Genomic DNA, 23,375 nt, shown 5'->3' with positions numbered 1-23,375 from the left:
CCTTAAGGAGAAATAAACTTTTTTTTTATTATTATTATTGTACTTTCAGTTTTAGGGTACATGTGCACAATGTGAATGTTTGTTACATATGTATCCATGTGCCATGTTGGTGTGCTGCACCCATTAACTCGTCATTTAGCATTAGGTGTATCTCCTAATGCTAACCCTCCCCACTCCCCCAACCCCACAACAGTCCCCGGAGTGTGATATTCCCATGCGGTGTTTGGTCTTTTGTCCTTGCGATAGTTTACTGAGAATGATGATTTCCAGTTTCATCCATGTCCCTACAAAGGGCATGAACTTTTTTATGGCTGCATAGTATTCCATGGTGCATATGTTCCACATTTTCTTAATCCAGTCTATCGTTGTTGGACATTTGGGTTGGTTCCAAGTCTTTGCTATTGTGAATAGTGCTGCAATAAACATACGTGTGCATGTGTCTTTATAGCAGAAACTTTTATGTGTACAGAGCAAATAATTTTTAAAAAGAAAATTTCAAAGTAATTGTTAGAAATCATATAGTTTACTAAAGATTTTATTAAGCCTCCTTTAAATTTACGTCACTAAATCTTTGGTACAAAATACATTCTATTTTTGCCCTTTAATTATTTTTCCTTTTAGCTAGGAAAGCATCAAACTTCTGGAAAATCAAATTAGCAAATAGAAAACAATGTTTCCAGTCTTGCAACTTCAGCAAAATTATGTGTTTAATTAATACTATTTGAAGGACATTTCCACAGATATAGCATAATTGAATCTTTATAGAGTTATCAAATAAATAGGATCTACAATGGCACTACTTCGACTAAGTAATTGTTCTTTGAAAGACATTCATAGTGATTCCCGCCTTTAGTCAAAGCCACATATATTCACCTCAGTGTTTACACTGTTTCATCATTTTATGAAGGAAAAAAATGATACAGAATGGTTAAAAGTTTGCACAATTTAGCATTTTACATTCATGACAGAGCAAGAAAAATAGAGGATTCCTGATTATTATAATCAAGGGAAAATGTCCTTCAAGTCTGTGATTTTTTGTGCTTGTCCAAGAAACACATAAAATATGTTTCCACTATTATTTATTATTGTCTGGTTAGAGCCTCATTATATTAGAATTTTCCTAATTCTGCCCCTTGCATTTATGTGAGCCTGAGAAGTCTGTAATTGCTATAAGCATTGGTTTATAAGCTATAGAAGGGCAGAAATGTTTGTTTTGTTTACTGCTATATCCTAAGCACCTAGAACAAAGTCCAATACATAGCAGAAATCCACTAAATAATTATTTAATAAAACTCTTTAATGAAACGAACAATATTTATGACTGTAAATTACATAATGCATTTAAATGTATGCAATCAAATGTAAAATCTGGGCTCTACCCTTTATAATTAAAATAAGTATTTTTATGGATAAATCTCGTTTTTTCTCACATTAGAAAAGATAAGAATTTAATCCTTTTTTCAGCATATATTTATTCCAAAACAGTTTCAGACAGAAAAGACTGGTTACGCAGATATTTTAAAAATCAGTATGTCTTACCTACACTAATAAATTTAATAAGCTGGCTTATGTGATGAGGTCACATGATATGCAATTTCTTAGTGGCATAATAAAGCCATTGAAAACATTTACATTTTATGAAACTTGAAAGGCATTAATGATTAAGCATAGTCATGAATGATTTCATTGGCTACTGTAATTTAGATTACGAGGTCATACAAGGTTTTAGTTACACAAGAGGAATAAGTTTTTGAGATCTATTGCACAGGATGATAACTATAGTTAATAATAAAGCCTCATATTTTTAAAATTGCTACAAGAGTAAATTTCAAATGTTCTTACCACAAAAAATAACAGGTTTGTGAGGTGATAGATGTAAGCTAAATTTAATCATTACACAATGTATACATATATCAAAGTACCATATACATATATACAATTATAATTCATCAATTAAAAATAAAAATATAAAAAGAATGAGAACAAAGTTAATACTATATTGATTAATTGGGGTAAACATGGGAAAGGAAATTAAACAAGATCAGTGAAGGGCAATCAATGGAACTACAGACAGTTGTTTTGAATAAAATGAAATTTGAAGTTAATGACATCTTCCATCAATTTCATTACTTTTAGTGTGGCCATATGGAAAAGAAATTTTATATATTTTGCTTGAAGCCCCCAAACCAAAACCAAAATATCAGATATAGGTGAAAAAAAGGACAAAATTTGTGTACAGCAAGAAAAACAGCAGTCATTTAATTGATATTGTCCTAAAATTAAATGCCTTAAAATGTAATGGATTTCAGTCACTGTGATTGTACACACAGTTGAGCGATAATTATTTGTTGACATTATTAACAAGATTTATTTATCAGGTATTAGTTTGGCTAAATAACACAAATATTCACTTTCACTTTCAATAATGTATTGTGAATGAATATTGACAGCATCAAGTTTAATTGTGTTCTACTGATCTTCAGAGATGGAAACTTTCTTCATCTACATAGTATCTGATATTTTTCCCCCACAACTATCTGTTTGGTTTCTGTTCACCTTAGTGTATAGTATTGCATATCCTTAAATCCACTGAAAAACTCACGACTTATTTCTGTCTATTTGCTTCCTAGTTATTTACTGAAAATGTTCACATCATGCTGAATATAGAAAAATTGATACATATAGACTAGAGGGTGGATGGGCCCAAGAGCAAACCACAGAGTAAAGTTAAGGTGTGAGTATGCAGATGTGATAGCTAAAAATTAAATCATATTTTTATGGTAAATTTTGAACCTTGGGTCACCAGTCTATAAACATTATTATGATTCAAAACCCAAATGGTGTGCTATTACTGGGGAGAACTAATAATAGATTTTTTACTGAATAGAGATGCATTTAAGAATTATGCTACAAAATACACTTTTCATTAGGAGTCAGGATGGTGGATACCTTTGCTGGGTTGGGAGAAAATAGTGACTGGATAAGGCTACTAGAGGGCTTCAGGGAGGTTAGTATTCTTTTTGTATTTGGGAGGTGGTTAAACAGGTATGTTCAGTTTGTGAATAGCCACTGAGTTTTACTTTTATTAGAGGTACACTTTTCTGAACTAATTTAATATTAATAAAATGTTTACTTAAGATTATTACATATTCATGACTGAGATTATAAGATTTGGCTTTATATATTTGTGACATTGTTACAGTGAGAAAGGACATGTTTTATAATAAAAAGGATTTTATTCTGTCTATAATTATAATTAACTAATTTGTCTACAAAAATCAGTAGCATCTCTATATGCCAATGACGTTCAAGCTGAGAGTCAAATCGAGAATGGAATCCCATTTGCAACAGATACACACACACACACACACACACACACACACCCTAGGAATGCATTTAACCAGGGATGTAAAAGATCTCTACAAGGAGTACTACAAACCTTGGCTGAAAGAAATCAGATGAGACAAACAAATGGAAAAATACTCCATGCTCATGAATTGGAAGAATCAGTATCACTAAAATGGCCATAATGCCCAAAGCAATCTACAGATCCAATGTTATTCCTATCAAACTATCAGTGTTGTTTTCCACAGAATTAGAAAAAAGAAAACTATTCTAAAATTCACATGGGACCAAAAAAGAGCCCCAAGAGCCAAAACAATCCTAAGCAAAAAGAACAAAGCCAGAGGCATCACATTACCTGACCTTAAACTGTACTTTAAGGCTATAACCAAAGCAGGATGGTACGGATACAAAAACAGACAGATAGACCAATGGAACAGAAAGAGAGCCCAGAAATAAAGCCGCATACCTACAATCATCTGATCTTTGACAAAGTTGACAAAAACAACCAATGGGGAAAGGACTCCCTATTCAACAAATGGTGCTTGGAAAGCTGGCTAGCCATATGCAGAGAATAAAACCACACCTTTACCTTTCACCAAATACAAAAATTAATTTAAGATGGATTAAAGACTTAAAAGTAAGACCTCAAACTATAAGAATTCTAAAAGAAAATCTAAGAAACATCATTCTGGACATCGGCCTTGGGAAAGAATTTATGACTAAGTCCTCAAAAGCAATTGCTGGCATGGCCAGCTTCCATCCTGAACCATCTTATTAGCATACACTGTTTTGGCATAGACCATGAGTCACCTCTTAGCATAAACTATCAAGTGTGGTCAAAGGGGCCCATCAACAACACAGAGGCACACCCATCGTTGAGGAAATTCCGAACACTCAGGTTTACAGGTTACCTTACAGGTGCTGGAGCAAAGGCTCCATCTCTCATTGAGTAAAGCTATTTCTTTACTACATACTTATTCATCTCTTATCCCCAGTACCCAGCCTAGTGTTTGGCACATATTATCTTAACAGTAAATCTTTCAGAAATAAGATGGTACAAATCTTTTAACATAAGATTATTCAGTATAAGGAAAATGAGTAGAAACAGAATTTTCTGTTTCTGTGAGCATAATCTAAGGAATTTAAGCATTAATTTGAAAAAGAGAAACCTTGAGATATCTCATTTTACATATGCCCCCTCATGTCCATGTACATATTTTGCTGTAGTTTAAAACTAGAAAATATATTTTCTTGATGCTTACTGATGCTTACAAGGCTGTAACTTGACGAGAGCTATATTAAATTGCTTTAAATTGTTTATACTTGATGTTTACATATATCAGAGGGATGTTGACTTAAATGGATTAACTGTTAATTCAATAAACTGGTCCATTGAATAAAATAATACTTTAACCACTTATTTTCTCTGAGTTAATAAATTACTGAGCAGAGCTGATGCAATCTAATATTTTAAAATAATCGTTCTCTTTTCTAGGGACATACTAATCAGAGAAGAGAAGCAACACAATTCTTATTTTCTGACAACATTCACAAATTCCTACCCCAACACCAAACATAATCAGCAGTGTGTGTGTGTGTGTGTGTGTATATATATACACACATACATATATATACATATACATATATATATACATATATACACACACACATATATATAAAACTAAATTTGAATTCTGTGAAATAGGTATACTCAACTTAGCACTAGTGTTTGATAATTTATCGTACTTTCTCTTTCCTTTTATGTGATGAGAACTTCTATCAATAGACTTCTTAAGTCATGATCACTTGCCTAATCATCTATAGCCAGAAAAAAATCTGCCAAAATTTCTACCACAATAACTTGAAATAAGGCAACAACTTATACATAATGCAATTAAAACTTACATAGTTACAAACAAATATAATGTATATACATATATACAAATATGTAACATACAAATATAGCATAAAATAAAACAATAACAACTTGAAAACGGCTATAATAATTTTTAGAAATAATTTCAGCTTTTATTTTAGATTTCGGGGGTACTGGTGGAAGTTTATTACATGGGTATGTTGCACGATGCTGAGGTTTGGGATATGAATAATCCTGTCATTAAGATAGCCTAGAACTCAAGAGTTAGTTTTTTAACTCTTCCTCCCCTCCCTACCCCTTCTAGTAGTCCCAAGTATGTATTATTGCCATATTTATGTCCAGCAGTACCCAATATTTAGCTCCCAGTTATAAATGAGACTATGGGGTATTTGGTTTTCTCTTCAAGCATTAATTTTCTTGGGATAATGGCCTCTGGCTGCATCCATGTTACTGCAAACGACATAAATTTTCTTTTTTATGGCTGTGTAGTAATTAAAGCGTTAGTGTCTTGGGCCTGATAATATGAATTCCACCTCCAGAGATGGGAGGGGGGATACTGATTAAGTTCAGCCATACAGAGAATTATTCAATCATATCTGTGTAAAGAGCCTCCCTGGTGGCTGGTACTTTCTGAGTATTGTCACGTTTCTCTGCCCGGGAGGTAATACATCCCTGATGACCTCACCAGAAGCCTCCAGTTTGGAATCCTCTCAGACCTCTCCCTGTGCATAAATTCCTTCAGCTAGTTCTGATTTGTATTATTTTGCTGTATTAAAACAATAATAATTAAGTATAGTGCTTTCCTGAGTTCTATCAGTCATTTGGGCAAATTATCAAATCTGAGGAAGTACATGAGGGCTTTCAAGTTTGTAATCAGCAGGTCTGAACTGATGGTGGCTTTGGAACTTGCAGTTGTGTCTTAAGAGAGGACAGTCTTGTGGAGAATTCTGATCTTAACCTTGAGTGTGGCTAAATGCGGACAGTATGATACTGCTCCACTTTTAAAATCAGCAAGATATAAAATAAATGTAGCTGAACTGAAAAGAATAGATCATTATCTAATGTCCACGAGACTGAATATATAATCTTTAAAAACCACTTAAAATATTGATGTGTACTTTTTTTCTGTTCACTCATATTCAGCAGGTCTATCTCAAAGTATCCATCTAAGTTATTGCAACCTTAATATCTAACTTCCAGTTAAGATGGCAATCTAGGGCCAAGTACTAACGTGGAAGACTACTGAATTAACCAACACAAGAAAGGATCAGAACAAAAACACCAGAAACTTGACAACCTTGTAAGGAGTCTAGAGTATTTCTGTAGCTCCAAATAAGACCGGCTCTACCCAAACCTTCCAGCTGTAATGGCAATTAAAACAAAGCCCCTAGATATCTACACACATGCACACACACATATGCGCATGCACACACACTCACACACACACACACACACAACACTACTTTTTGCAATACAAAATATTCAAATACCCAGTCTTATGAAATACATTATCATTAGAACTGAACTTTCTTTCTTCCCCTAACAGAACATCAGTTTTAATTCCTTTGTGTATCGATTTATTTCAGTCATCACAAGAATACCAAGAATCTTGGGTTATTGCTCTTCAGCTGGACTCTGCTTCCCCAAATATTTCCTAATTTCACACAGGCTAGAACAGTTTTCTATGCTACCCTCTCTCTTCCTCCACATTACAGACTCTACCGCTGTACTTTCTGGAATACGCTATCTATCATAAACACCCTTATTCCCTTATCCTCCACTCATACTTCAGCCTTCTTCATTTAACAGAACCCAGCTCTTCCCTAAGAATATGATCCTTTTCAGCACTCTTTCTATTCAAGCTGTGGCTATTCATTCCTCATACTTCATGAACTGTATGATCTATCGGCTGCTCGATGACCTCCCCACTCTTTAGTTCCCTTGCAGATCACTGAACGACCATCTCCAAAAAATTCGCAGGTTTTGTGCAGCAAATACATTTAGGATATATCATTCTATACCTTTAAGGAATGCTGTTAGTTTTCACCCCAGATCCTCATTACCTGATATGTATACACACATCCCAGCTGCTATCAGTATTGACTGCTAACTACGGACAATTTCCCTCGTCTCCAAAGAAATGCTTTTGACCAAACAGGAGACGCCTTACCAAAGGAAAAAATAAATAAATAAATATATATTTTATTTTATATATATATAGTTATTGGTGATTTCTCTCTATATATATAACTATCAAATAACCTCATTTATAATAATATTTTCTTCCTTCCATGGATTTTGCCCTCTGTTTCATATTCTAGACTGTTATTGCCAATATTTTTACCCCCACGATATCAGTTTCAAACTCTCCATTCACTGGCCACATGCAAGTTTTTGCAGTCCTTCTAGTATCATTATTCCAATAATTTATTTGTCTATTTATTTTTGAGATAGGCTCTCACTCTGTCACCCAGGCCAAGTGCTGTGGCAAAGTCATTGCTCACTACATCTTCTAACTTCCATTCTCAAGGGATCCTCCCACTCCAGCCTTTCAAGTAGCTGGTACTATAAGTGCATGTCACCATGTCCGGCTATTTTTTTTTTTAATTTTTGTAGATGTGAGGTTCCATTATGTTGTCCAGGCTGAACTTGAACACCTGGGCTCAAGTCATCCTCCCACCTCAGCCTCCCAATGTGCCGGGATTATAGGCATGAGCTTCTGTGCTTGCTCCAATAATTTATTTTATTACAACCTTTATTTGGCGTCATGAAAACTTTTGGTTAATGACCCTACTAACTTTTCACTATCACCAGCTTCTTATCTTCACTTTGTTAGGTACAGCTTAGATTCCACTGATTATTGTTAATCACTGTCTTGAATACTCTCGGCCCCTTTGCCATTTTTTTTTCCATGATCATTCTCACCTGTGAATTAGGATGAATGTTGTCTCTAAAAATTCATGGCCACCCAGGCCTTAAGTATGTGACCTTATTGGGAAATAGGGTATTTGCAAATGTAATTTGTTTAGCTAAGAGGAAATAATACTGTATTTGGGTCAGTTCTAATCCAGTGACTAGTATCCTTATAAGAAGGCAAAGGGAAGTCACAGAAATACAAAAGGAGACTGCCATGTAACAATGGAAGCTGAGATTGAAGTGATGAACTGATAATCTAAGGAGTGTGAAACCATGAGAAATTAGGAAGAGGTAAGGAAAGATCATCTCCCAGAGCCTTCACAGAGAGTATATTGTTGTCAACACCTTGATTTCAGTTTCGTAGCTTCCACAACTGTGAGAAAATATATTGCTGTGGTTATAAGTCACCTAGTTTATGGTCATTTATTATGGGCAGCCCTAGGAAGCTGATATACCTGGCTAGCAACAAAAATAACAACAAAACCAAAAGTTTTCGAAACTCTCCACACACGCTACACAGGCATGTAAACTTACAGACACATCAAATGGTCTCATTGTATTTTTATGACCTCACCTGCAAGTGGGTCTCAGTGATTCTTATCTTACTGCATTTCACTATCAAAGGATTCTTCTACTATTCAAGATAAATCCTTTCTATTCTTTGCTTAAAACTCTAATTCCCCAGACCACTTAACCTCACCTGATGACATTTCCTACTTTATTTCCTATCTTATATATATAATATATATATTATATATATTTCCTGTTTTATATATATTTCGTGTTTTATATATTTCCTGTTTTATATATATTTCCTGTTTTATATATCTATTTCCTTTTTATATATATGTGTGTATATATACACACACATATATGTACATATATACACATATATGTACACACATATATGTACACACATACGTATATATACACATATATATGTACACACATATACACACATATATACACACACATATATGTGTGTGTATATATGTGTGTGTGTGTGTGTGTATATATATGTCAGTGGGAAACTTCCACATATTCTCATTGACAGAATTTGCCCATGTACTGCTATCTGTGGCTATATGCCATGACCTCCTTCCTGTTACTATGAAACAACTAACCATACTTTGTTCTAGAATCCACTCCTACTTTTGTGCAAGGAATGATTCTGCTTGAATCTTGCTCCACTATTTGAAGCTCCCTTTTGCTACTACTCTTTGAAATCAGTTTCCTTTAAATAGATACCATTTCATTCTCTTCCCTTTTGTTCTCTCTTGAAACTGTTTATTCTATTGAATCGATTAGGCTTTTTTTCTGAAATTGAGTAAACGTCAAAAGCATTATTATCTGAGTTCCAAATTCCATTTTTTGGAAATGGATTTTTGGATTTTTCCAAATCCTTATTTTACTGGCATTTTCAGTACCACTTGATTTAATTCATTAGCCTCTCTTTCTTGAAACACTTTTCTCTATGTAGCAAAATACTATTGTCTCTAATTTTTTCCTGCTTCCTCATGTTCCCTTCTTCTCGAGGTCATTTGCTCATCTCTTTTCATCGCCTCACCCTCTAACTGTGGATGTACCTTAGGGCTCAGTCTGAGAACAACTTCTCTTATATATTTGACATTAACCTGTAAGTGAACTTACAAAACCTTTAAATACATTCTTTAAAAATGGCTCTCAATTTCGGAGCTCTACTTTTTCCAAAAATTCCAGAATGCCTATTTGTCATCTGCACTTGGATGTCCACTAAGTATCTTAAAACAAGTATACTAAGAACCTAAGATCTCTGCCTCTAAACCTCGTATTCTATTAAAACGCTCCAATTCCGTGAGTGGTACCAAAACTCTCACAAGTAGTTCCAGCCAAAAAATTGATATTATGTCTCATTATTTTCTTATAGAATCCACAACTAGTCAGTCAAAAAATGTTGGCTAAACTGTCAATAATTTCACCACTACCAACATCGCCCAAGCCACCATCATCTTTACCCTTAGACTGGCTTTCTTGCTTCCTTTTCTGCCATGACTAGGTTCTTTTCTGAATAGCAACAGAAGTGATCCCTTAAAATGTAAGTCAGGTCACATCACAATTCTGGCCAAAGCTCTTCTATGACTTACTAGTTCACATAGACTAAAAGTAAGAAACCCTCCCCATGACCCAAAAGGCCCTCCATGACCTCATCTACTCTCTCCCCTTTCCCTTCTCTCTGTCACCTTGTTCTAGAACACTGGCCTCTTGGCTTCACCCAAACAGGACAAGCATGCTCCCTACTCAAGAATATTGAAACTGATATTCTCTGTTCCTTGAAACCTCTTCTTCCAATAATGAAAATCATAAAGAAAAGTGAACTGGTACAAGAGAAGTTTGTTATTTTAGACAGTGATCAGGAAAGGAGTCATTGGTCAGATGACTTTTAAAGAGATGCTTTCAGTGATAATAGTATCTATATAAATATCTATACATTTATATTTACATTAAAATCAGTGTTCATAGTAGCTTTTTACATTTCTATATTTTAAATTCCATTTTCTGAAAGTGAAAAACTTGACTCCCATTATTTTAAATATAGTTACTTTTTTTAAAGTCAATCCCATGGTATATAAGCAATCTCCTCTCCCCTGTGTCTACCTCTCTGCTTCCCACTCCACTTCAAGCATACCTACTTTGGTTCCAACCCTCCTGCCAAGCTATCTCCAAACATGGTCTCCCACCTGACTATGCATTCATTAGCCCGCCTACTAATAGGCTTGCTTCATCCTGCTCAAGTTCTAACGTCAGCTAACGTCTTCCCACCATGGTTCCTCTTCCACTCTCCCCATGTGGGTACTACTTTCCTTGGCTTCTCATAATGGCTTTAATCTCAAGTAGATTTTAAAAGCTATCATGCAGAGATGAGCATAGTAAAACAAATCTGTGAGGATTGGGACTTTCTTCATTTTCATAAAAGTAAATACAAAAATCAAAAACACCATTACAGGGCTAGTGAAAGCAGTCTGAAACATAAAACACTCAAGATAACATGAAAAGAATATGGATTATAAAATATTTTAAAAGATAGCTGAATATAGTACTGTTATACATCTGTATTGTGTTCCCCCCAATATTTTTTAAACAACTCTGAGAAATAAGCTGATATGTACAATAACTGTAACAGATAAAACTGAAGAAAAACAAAATTCTGATTGAGAGCAAGAGAATGTGATGAATCTAGAAATCTAATGCTAAAATATCTAACTGTTCAAACTCACAAAATAGAATTGATAGTGTATTAGAAAAAAAATCTTTTTGAGAAAATATTCTCACTCATGTCAATACCTATGATAAAGTTTTCAATTCCAGTCCTTTATTTCTCCACCCCAAACCACTATCCTCCATTTACCCAGTGATAAGAGTGTAACTCAGGCCTAGTCGGTCATAATATCCAACTACCTGGCAATAATGAATGCTGCAAGTCATGCAAACGTCACACCATCAGAGACAGTTAAAGGACTTCTATGGAATTTTTATTTGGAAGTCCATAGAAAAACAATTTTAACTATATTTAGAGAGCAAAAAAAGGTTGTTTGTGGCTTTCTTAACCGTCATGCAAAGGTTTTTCTGAGAGAAAAATACAAATTAAGAAGGCATGTTAAGAGACAAAAAAAGGAAGACAGGAGAGTGAAACCAAAAGACACTTCATATAGTAGGCCTTGGGTCCAGTTCCCAAACCCCTTGCCCTTCAGATCTGCTGAGCTGCCACTGAGCCAAGTTACATACATCACTTCACGGTGCCTTTTGTCTACTCTACACCTCTTCCCCATATCTCCCCAATATTTTTTTTTTTTTTTTTGACTATCAGCACTTACCTCTAGTAATAATAGGAGCTGAAAATGCAAGGTACTTTCTCAGCCTTAATTATATTTGAGCATAGATACAATCCCGGCCTATGGCCCTGCAGAAGTGTGTTGATAAAGTGTGAAGATAATTCTCCCTTTGCTTCAGGTTTGTGCATTGTTTGAGAATGACTGGATGCTGGTGACAGTGATTAAGTGATAAAAAGAAACATGGAGACTGACTGTGAGCCTTAATATGATGGAATTCTTGAATACCTCCTAGACCTGTCAGCCTGAAAAACTGTGTTAAATATAAGAAAATGAAACCTCCATTTTTAAGCACTTCTAAATTTATTTTTGTTAGTCCATTTTGCATTGCTACCAAGGAATACTTGAAGCTTGGCAATTTATAAAGAAAAGTGGTTTCACAGGCTGTACAAGAAGCATAGTGTCAGCATCTGCTTTGGGTGAGGGCCTTAGGAAACTTACAGTTATGACAGAAGGCAAAAGGGCAGCCAGCATAGGGCAGCAAGAGAAAGAGGAAGGAGGTATCAGGCCTTTTAAACAACCAGATCTTATGCTGTCTCACAGAGTGAGAACTCACTCAATGCAATGACAGCACCAAGCTATTCATGAGGGATCTGCCCCCATGAGGCAAACACCTCCCACCCCACGAGGCCCACCTGCAACATTGGAGGTCACATTTCCACATGAGATTTGGAGAGGAAAAAACATCCAAACCGTATCAGTGGCCTGCTACATATAGCCAATTGAATACCAAATCATATACCTATCTATTTTAGACTAAAAACATACTCCTACAAAGCACTTAACTCTAAAAATCATAAAACAAAAAGTAGATTGTCTACAAAGTAGGTATCATGAGGATGTGGGTACAGGGCCCACTTCATAATTTGTGTATCTCCATAAATTATGGGTGCCCATGTTCAAAATGAGGGCTTCTTATTTTAAAAACAGGAAAAAGAGCCCTGTTAAAATTAAAATATATATTATTTTCTTCCTGTGGTTTCCCTTTCAAATTGCCATGATGCTTTTTATTTATCTTTCTAAGAAAGAAAAAATTTAAATTGTAAATTATTTGCATGCAGGCTACCATTTATGTTTATATCATGTGATGTCACTTTTAAATACAAATATTAGAGCATCTAAATTTGCAGAATCACAAAAATTGCACAATTCATATTTTTAGCTTGTCCCTGACAGTGCCTCTAGCAGGCCTGAAGAAAAAAGATGTAAGCCAGATTCAAAGGTTTGAACAAGAAAGAAAGGGCCCTTCCAGACCAGGAGCCAACCCAAGGGTATGCACTCTAAGGCAGCAGGGATACTCATGGGACAAGTATAAACTCACAAAGGCTCCTAAGAGTGCCACCCTTGATGAATGGCAAGCACCGGGCCTGACAGCTAAAGGATGCCACCTCCTGCCAGCCTCTGGGTGGGTTTGATGCAACCTAACTGGAGATGGGAGTCTAGGAAAGCCAAGTCTATCATCTCTCTTTTGCTACAGGTGCATGGTTCCAATCCATAGCAGAGGCATCCCCTAAGGGTCTTTTAACCTTTGCTGCAAGACATGGTAGATACTGAATTGAGGGTGGGACAGAAGTTGGAGGTTCTCTTTCGCAAGGACACTGTCTTGAGCTGGATGCCTACCTGACAAAGCTGGGTGCTGTCTGGTGCTGTCTACTCAGATGAGGATGGCTATTGCCATCCACTACTGAAACACTTCAGTGCCATGTGTGTACAACCTCCACTTTATCCATTTCATGAGTACCTAGGCCCCTGCTGGGAAGAAAGTGATGACAGGGAGAGGAAATGGACATGAGTTGAGGTTCCAAGCTCTCAGCACATGCCCCATTATTCCATCAGGCTTCAAATAAAAAACACAAGTTTAAAGATCAAATAATTTCATGATAAGAACAGAGCATTAAACCAAGCATAGAGTCCCTTCAGAGTATGGAGTCAGACTGACTACGGAGGTCTCACGCCCATAAAGCCACATAGCCAAGAGCTGTGGCAGCCTCTAGTTGCTGAAAGTGGTCTCTGAACAACAGTTCAAAGAAAATGGGAACCTCAATTCTCCAACTGCATAGAAATTAATTCTTTCAACAAGACCTTGGAAGAAGATTCCAAGTTTTCATTTTCCCCACCAACACACCTTGATTTCAGTCCCATCATGAGTCTCTGAGCAGAGAATCCAGCCATGCCATGCTTGAACTTCTAACCTATAGAAAATGTGGGATAATAAATGTGTGCTATTTTAATATGTTTTATGTAATTTGTTACAAAGCAAGAGAAAACTAATAAACACCCTATCACCTCTGCTCAACTTAAACCTACAAATCCTACACATGATTAGGAGCATAGTATATAGTAGTCCACTTTTACAATCACAATAATTGTTGGAACTTTTTCTATTAAAAATGTGTAATTTATATGTATGTTAGAAGTTTTTAATCACATCAGAATACTATTATGAAAATCATGCAAATAGCAAAGAAAGGTCATTGTAAGTTATGATTAAAAGGAAACTTCCCAATGTGACAATGAATATGTCACATATCTAAAGTCAAAATCATTTATAAAAGTGACAATGGATGACAAGACATTGATGAAAGAATTTACCACATTTGTTTAAAATAGCTGTTATAATCCAACAATTCAGCTATGAAGAAAAGCAAAACTATAAATACTAAAAATCAGAACCGCCAACAAGATGCTGTTGGCTCATGCATAATAGCTCAGTTATTTCAAAACAATTCAGTTAGAAAAGAAAATAAGTCTATAAATATTGAAAATGAGAATAATTTTCTACAGAAGAAATACTTTTTTGCCCACAAAACCCAGGAAAATTACATCAACTGTTTTAGGATTAATAAATGTTGGTTTTGATTTAAAAATCCTAAAATAAATAATAAATTATTTTTCTATATGGTGTTATTTGACAGGTTAGAACACATAATGGAGATAAATCCTATTCACAATAGCACTAAAAATATAAAATACCTAGAACAAAACAACATTGGAGGATTTATGTATAAAATTACATTGTTAGATAGATAAAAAATTGGCAAGTATGGGCATGGACATACATTGTTAAATTTTTATTTTACAGATTTTGATACTTGTTCAGTTATTTTGTTATTAGTTGCTTACTTATGTTAACATATCACTGTTGGAATGTTTATGGCTCCTTTGCTATTCAGTCTTATCTGTTCTCTTTTATTCCCATTTATGACACTAAATTTGTTTTGCATTCCAATAGACCATTATGTGTTAATTTTGTATATATTTTATACATCTGTGTTCTTTCAAAATGCATCTATTTTATTGATATACATTTAATCCCATGTTTGTTTTTCTATATCACTCATTTTTCATGGAGGAATCTGGTTTTGAAACCCATCCCTGTTACTATATGTGCATCTAGTCTATCACTTTTAATTATTTCATGATAGTTCATGGTATGCATCCATCATATTTGTCAAACCACTCTCTAATGACAGAAAGCTGTATTACCTCCAAATCCGGGTACCACAAATAATGTTCGATGAACATGCTTATAAATATCCCACTTGGAATACTGTAGGGATTTATTTGAAATATACCACTACCTCTATAGTATACATTATGTCTACATTTAATTTGCTTGAATATTTCTAGATTGATTTACAGAATGACTGTTTTCTGGGCTTCCTCCAGCCAGCAATGCATGAAAGTGCCATATCACCAACATCTACCAGCAAATTTTTTGACTAACTTTTGCCAGTGTAGTGGATATGGCTATATCATTCTTTTAAAAATTTCCATGTCTAAGCATTAATTATTTCAAACAAATATATTCTTTTTATTATGTTTCCTTTTATAAATTGTCCAGTTATACCATTTACCTGTTTCACTCTTAACTCTCCCTTCTTTGATTTGCAGAAATCTTTACATATTCTAGATATTTTCATTTTTAGACATTGTGAATATTCTTACATGTGTTCTCTTCCTATTCACTTTGTGATTTACTTCAATAAAAATTCCTTGATTTTATTATATTTAATTAATATTTTGCAAATTATGTTTCCCTTTTGAAACTTTATAAGAAATCTTTACTACTGGGTGCTTTGGCTCATGCTTGTAATCCTAGCAACTCAGGTGGCCGAGACAGGAGGACGGTTTAAAAAGAGGTGTTCAAGGTTACAGTGAGCTATAATCACCACACTCCAGCCTGGGCAACAGAGCAAGACCACATCTCTTAAAAAAAGTCCTTCCTCAATCCTAGTTCATCAAGAAATTCTACATGTTATACATGCCCCGATTGCCCCTATGCCAAATGTCAGTCCAAGTAAACAGCCTTGCCAGCAGAAATGACTTATACATTTTACCATTGTAGAAATGACAGTTGCTGATGCCATTTTTTAATCCATTTCATGCTTGAAATAATAATTTTAGTAGTGATAACTGTATGTGAACAGGACAAAATCTGTAAAAAGGATAGTTTATATTATTAAAATATATTGACAATATTTGCATTCAACATAAATCTTTTTATCAGACTCCAAGTTCCACTGAGAAGCTATAAAAAAAAAAAATCTAAAGGCTTGAAAGATTATAAAATCATACAGAATTTTGATCTGTTAAAATTTATATTAAGAACCAACATCTAGGGGTACAAGTATATATATTTGCAGACATCTTATATAATGCTTTTGGAATGTTTTGAGGTGGAAACATTTCTTTCTCTGCCACCCAAATACAGGACATTATCCACCTCTATAATTCTTCTGAATAAGATACTTTGGAATCAACTACTGCACCCCTGGTTATGAAAGAACTAGAGGAAGTTCTATGACAAGTTCATGCTTATTTATGCTTGTTAGATGTGGATAACTATAACTAAACATTAAAGCTACAAAAGACAGTGTGGTAAAATCAAAAGGTTATTTTATATCCAAGGAGAAATACTTTGTTATACATGGCTTGGACTATTTGGATTTTCTCTGTATCAGGTGAAGCAGACCATTTTTAACATATCCCTGTAGTCGTCTAATATATTCTGGAACAATTTCTGGATGAAATCACCATTCTTCTGAGTTGCATTTTTACTGTTTCAATTTTCCTAAAATTTTCTCCTTTAAGGTAAATGACTATCTAGCAGAACATTAATAACAAAGAATTTCACATGTCATTCTCTTCATTGACTTGCAAATGCAATCATTCATGTTCTCTTTTGAAGGTAAAGGAATACAGTATATCACATTACAGACTACAATTCTCATCAGGCAGTTGTGTGAAGAGCTAGTTCTGTTTCTAATTCATTTCTTGGAGAATCCCACTGAAAAGTATCATATTTTGTATGAAAGGTTAATCCTATCCTTCAACCAGAAAAGAATCTATTTTTCTTGCTGAGGTGTAAGTAATAGAATTAAAGTCAATTGAAGACTCAACAGCAGAAAAAGGAGAATATCTGAATCCACAAATCAAAGTATGAATAGCCGAATGACTTAAAACAGAAATATGCATTAATTCAAGACAATGGAGAAATAGAACATATCCTGGTTATAAAGAAAGATTTAGGTATATTAGCTAATAACTTTTATTTTCCTTAGAGGATTGTCTCTTAGGAAATGTCAAAGGTGGGATGTGTGTGTGTGTATTCTAATTTGGGGGCATATATTTCAGCTTGTTTGATCATGTAAGTAAGTTCAAGCTTGTACCACTTCCTGCATGACTGCCAATAAATACAGAAACAAGGCAATGAGGCAAGGAAAGTGACTTCATTCAGAGGTCCAGCAAACTAAAAAGATGAACTTCTGTTCCAAAGAATCATCTTCAGTTAGCACGAACTCTAGGCTCATTTTTATTTTAAGGGAAGGGGGAAGAAAGGGGATTGAGGTCAACAGGTGACTGACAACCTCAGACATCTGGGCATCGGCAAGGGTCCCAGTAGGTTGTGAAACTTCTTTGTGCTTGGTCAGCTGACCTCTGTTCAGATGAAGTAGCTCAGGTCACAATGTTCCCCTAAATCTTCACCAAAATACCATTACTTGTATGTGTACTTGCTTATCTCCTTGTGAGTTAGTTTTGATAAGGGAACCGTTTTCATTTTTTTTCTCTTAAAGTTGAACTACAACCTAAATTCCTCCTATAATTAGCTGGTCTACAAGCAAAGCTAAGCAGACGCTTTTAACGTAAAGGTTATGACCACAGGAGGCAGGGAGTCAGAGGAAAAATGGAGTCAGTCATGCTAAGATTCCTTCCACTATTATAATCATAACACATTATAAAAATGAAGTGAATATAAAAGATTACAATCAAATTGTTAATAACTGAAACTTTTAGAAAATTTGGAGAATTGGACCAAAGTATCGTAAATGACTATATGAACCAATAAAAAAATCTTTTCATCAGGTAACAGAAAATTAGAAAAAAATAAAAAAGAAGAGGATAAAAAGTCAGATGTCCAGGAAATACTTGGAAAAGTGATATTACTATTGTATTTTTTTTGGATTTTTAGATAAAATCCAACATACTCATCGATCAGTTAAGAACATTAATATCTTTAACAAAATATGCCCAGCTAGAGGAAAATTTAAAACAATACCATCTCAAAGGTCTCTCCAACTTTAGAGCTATTGAGAAAAAAAGAACATCTAATTTGAGAATGAAGACCCCAAAACCCCAAATCAGTTTCAATACAAATTTATCAAATTTTCTACTCTTCCTAGACACTGCAGTAAAAAATGTCTTAGTCTCAAAATCAATTTAAATGAATGAAAATAAAGTATCATTGAAAAAATCGGGACTTTTTTTTATTCTGTGTTATGAACTTCAATTGTCATTTGTTCAGGTTGCTCTATACAAAGTTTTTCAAATGTGTTATTTTAATTTTTGAGAAGCACAATATGAGGCTTAGCTGTGATTTTCAGCCTGGAGACATTATGAGGTTTTTTTTGCTAGTTTTGAATCATTGTGTTAAAATTATGATTTGTTTTAGTATAGTGCTTCAGGAAATAATAACACAGTATTTCAAATAATACTTTTAAATAAAAAATCTTAGGAAGGTTGAAATTTCTGAAGTTGGCATACAGTGTTCCTGATGCTAATATGCTTCTTGAAAGGTTAGAAACATTTAGAGGTGCCAGTAGTTGTTCAGGGCACAAAGATACCATAACTCTTTCTCAGACATATATATTTGTATATGTGTGTGTGTGTGTGTTAATTTTTCAGTATATGAATCCTAGGAAAGATTTAAGAGTATAGTATATATACTCTTAAACTCTGATAAACTCCAAATGAAATTTATATTCTGGTGAGAGCCGAGCTTGTTTCTCAGCTCAGCATTTCTCAATGCTTTCTACTGTGCTAAAAGTAGAGAAAATGTTAACAACTAAAGAATAAACAACACTGCCTTATGTTAAAAGGTATAGATCAGCAAACAGCAATGATGCCTGTTATGTAAAGAATCTAGCCTCCAGTCCAGGCAAGGCTTCACAGGGTCACAGGTTGAGACAAGGTTACAAAACTCCAGAATCCCTTTTGTAACATTTGCATGTGCTTAAGGGAATGTGTCCTCACTGGAAATGGCTCGCATTAGCCAAATTCATAGGAGACTGACATGACCAAATGAGAAATCATTAATGTATAAATAAAAATGTAACTCTAAAAGAAAGTGTAACACTCATTTTCCTTATGTGAGACAAATATTCTCTGGAGAAACATTCTCTTGAAAAGCACAAAGAAGCTACAGTTGGGTGATGATAATAATTAGCACTTGTGACCAGAGGAGTCTGCATCTGCTGGGCAGGGCTGCCCTAAGGACCAGGGCTGAAGACACCATACAACGTCTTTGCTCTCAAACTTTTACTTTTCTAAAGATACTCACTCCCTTTACTATTCCTTTTCTGATCACACAGTCTTTTTACGAACAGGACACATCATAAGAAATTGAGAGAAGCCAAATTAGGTTAATTAACATCTTACATAAAATCTCAATGGATTGGGGGACAGGATGACTGATTAAAGCGGAACTGAAATGGTCAAAATGGATTGGAGGTCCACTTTGCCACTTCAGAAGCTTTCTCATTCCACCTCCATTCCATTTCATCTCTACAGAACTCTGGAGCTTTGCCAACAAAGACTGAAAACTTCTAGATTAAAGAGAAGCAGTATCCTCTAGTGGTCAATGATAGAATCTTATTTGCCCACTGTTTAAAACCGAAATTTCTTTGTTCATAAAACAGCATAATAATATCTTATTCCTATACCAGTGTGAATGAGCTAGCTTATGCTTTAGTAAAAACAATTCTCAAATCTCATTGACATAAAATATAAGGTGCTTGTTTCCCATTCTTTTTCATGTTTTTCACAATTATCCTGCATGGTTTTTTTTTTTTTCTTACTCCGGACTCAACCAATCTCTGACATTGCTGGAAACTGCGAAGGGAAAAAAAAGAACATATATAGATAGACTCTAGAAACTTCTACCCAGAAGTGACACAACTTAATTCTGCTCACATCTTACTGACCAAAGTCACAAGGCCGAGGCTGACCTCATGGTGCAGGCTCATGTAATATGGATCTGGAAAACGATATTAATGTGATCCAACACACAACTAAACAACACATTTCCTACAAACCTGAGAAGTGCTTAAGGAAACTATATCGCTATCATTTTTCAATGTAGCTCAGAAATATTATGGTGCCATATATTCTGTTAATTCTTAAATCTATGGTAAAGGTGGAGTTGGCACTGGTGGAGGAGGGGGCATGTGGTTGGTTTGTGTTCATTTTGGAACATTTGCCAGCAGCAGAATTTTGTTTATCTTTCAGTGTTGATTCCTCAAGGTAGGAATAGAACGGGCACAATTCCAGCAGTGTTAGAAGACATGGCAGCACTTTCTGTATATTTCATTGTTTTCTTAAGTTTTAGTTTGTGTTCCTGTTTTCCTTAAATATCCAATATGTTTATTTTCTTACTGGTCCTGGAATATAAACTGCACAATTTAACCAGAGGAGCATCTTAGATGTGATTGAAAGCCTCACTCTCCTGGGCAGGTTGGCAAGCATTACGTTCAGATGTCTGTCATTAAAATGGCATCTCTCTACTAAAAAATACAAAAAAATCAGCCGGGCGTGGTGGCGGGCACCTGTAGTCCCAGCTACTCGGAGAGGCTGAGGCAGGAGAATGGCGTGAACCCAGGAGGCGGAGCTTGCAGTGAGCAGAGATTGCGCCACTGCACTCCAGCCTGGGTGACAGGGAGAGACTCCGTCTCAAAAAAAAAAAAAAAAAAAAAAAAAAATGGCATCTTTAGTTTTTCCATCATCATTGTTAATCACTAGTAATGAGAATTAACTGCTGGAAATAGATAATGCCTCATGAACTTGTCAAAGTTTGGAAAAAGATACTGAAGCACATACTTTGCTATAAACTGCAATGGTTTTTAAATATATATATCTAAATAAAGAAATGCTTGCTTATCTATCCAGATACCTTCAATATTTTTTCAAAAAATAGTTTTCACCTGGATTGGTATTTTAAAAATGTGACCCACAGAGGCATGCCCCTTTATGAGCTCTGCAACCTCAGAGAAGAAAGAGCCAAGAAATGTGTTCCCAAGTGCCAGGGCCTCTCCTCTGCTTTCAACAAAGGAGCTACACTAGTTTTTATCTGTATAATTTTATTTAGATTGCTTAGGTTTTCATTTAAGGAAAGGCATCACGGCTAAAAACAACAGCAAATCAAAACAAAAACAAATTTAAAAAATAATTGAATGCCACTAATCTATATGATGTAACGAACTTTCAAAGAGGCACTATAGCATAGTGATTAAGACTTCTGAAACTAGAATGCTTCAGATAATGTTCTATAGCTAGAATGCTATATAATCAGGCCTGATAGAAGTGTTGTTCTGATTACTGATTTTATAATTAGCCATTGATCTAGTTAGAGAAAAGATAAACAAAGCTTGTTTTAAACTGTATATTTAAAAAAATTAAAACATAGCAAAAATGTTGTTTGTTAAAATATTAATTATTTGGGGGAAAGTTTGAAAACAAAATGAATTCCCAAGAGAAGGTCTCAATCTTTAACAATTAACAAGTTAGCATAAATTACTAATTGACATTACCAAATACAGGTAATTTTGATGTAAAAAGAAAGTAGAAACAGCTTTAAGAGGTCAATGTATCAACTTCTCCTGATTCAGAACTCCAAAAGTTTGTTGTTTAGGATGTTTTCATATTTTTCATGTATATTTGTTTACACTATCAAAACCTTTGTGGTAATTACCTTAATAAAGTTAATTTTTTAAAAAATTATTGTTTTATGATCGATTTATATTTATTATTAAAAAAAAGTTTGTAATTATTCCTATTCCTTCAGAGAATAGAGCTTCTGAAATTTGTTTTTACTTTTATGTCAGGCCTCTGAGCCCAAGCTAGGCCATCATATCCCCAGTGACCTGCAGGTGTACATCCAGATGGCCTGCAGCAACTGAAGATCCACAAAAGAAGTGAAAATAGCCTTAACTGATGACATTCCACCATTGTGATTTGTTCCTGCCCCACCCTAACTGATCAATGTACTTTGTAATCTCCCCCACCCTTAAGAAGGTTCTTTGTAATTCTCCCCACCCTTGAGAAGGTACTTTGTGAGATCCACCCCCTGCCCGCAAAACATTGCTCCTAACTCCACCGCCTATCCCAAAACCTGTAAGAACTAATGATAATCCCATCACCTTTTGCTGACTGGCTTTTTGGACTCAGCCCGCCTGCACCCAGGTGAAATAAACAGCCTTGTTGCTCACACAAAGCCTGTTTGGTGGTCTCTTCACAGGGACGCGTGAGACACTTTAAATTCAGGATAACTTCTATTTCAAAGTCTCAAGAAGGAAAGTATTTAATAGAAACTTCTATCTCTCTTTCAGTTTAAAAAAATTATAAAAGATGTGTTCAAAATCAAGTCCAGTGCAATCCGTAAAGATTCAATATATCTGACAGAAATAGTAACCACATCCTGAAATTTAAGAAGATACACCTACATTTTTAGTTTCTGCTTAGTATATAAAAAGGTGAGAAGACCATTACTTCTACTCTATTACCAAGGGTGGGGGTGGGGGGAGAAACAATTATACAATCTACTGTAAAATTTAAAAAGCAGAGAGTCATTGACAGACTATCTCCATACTTTTAGTTCCTATGTAACAAACTGTAACACAACTTATTAAGAAAACAAACCAAGGCCTGGAGCAGTGGCTTCTGTGTATAATCCCAACATTTTTGGAGGTGGAGGCAGGTGGATGCCGTGAGCCCAGGAGTTTGACATCAGCCTGGGCAAAACAATGAAACCACATCTCTACAAATATACAAAAACTAGCCAGGTATAGTGGTGCATGCCTGTAGTCCCAGCTACTGGG

This window comes from Symphalangus syndactylus, chromosome 19, assembly GCF_028878055.3.
Source record: "Symphalangus syndactylus isolate Jambi chromosome 19, NHGRI_mSymSyn1-v2.1_pri, whole genome shotgun sequence".
In the NCBI taxonomy this organism is placed as follows: domain Eukaryota; kingdom Metazoa; phylum Chordata; class Mammalia; order Primates; family Hylobatidae; genus Symphalangus; species Symphalangus syndactylus.
The sequence above is the reverse complement of the archived record's forward strand: the minus strand, read 5'-3'. Positions refer to the sequence as shown.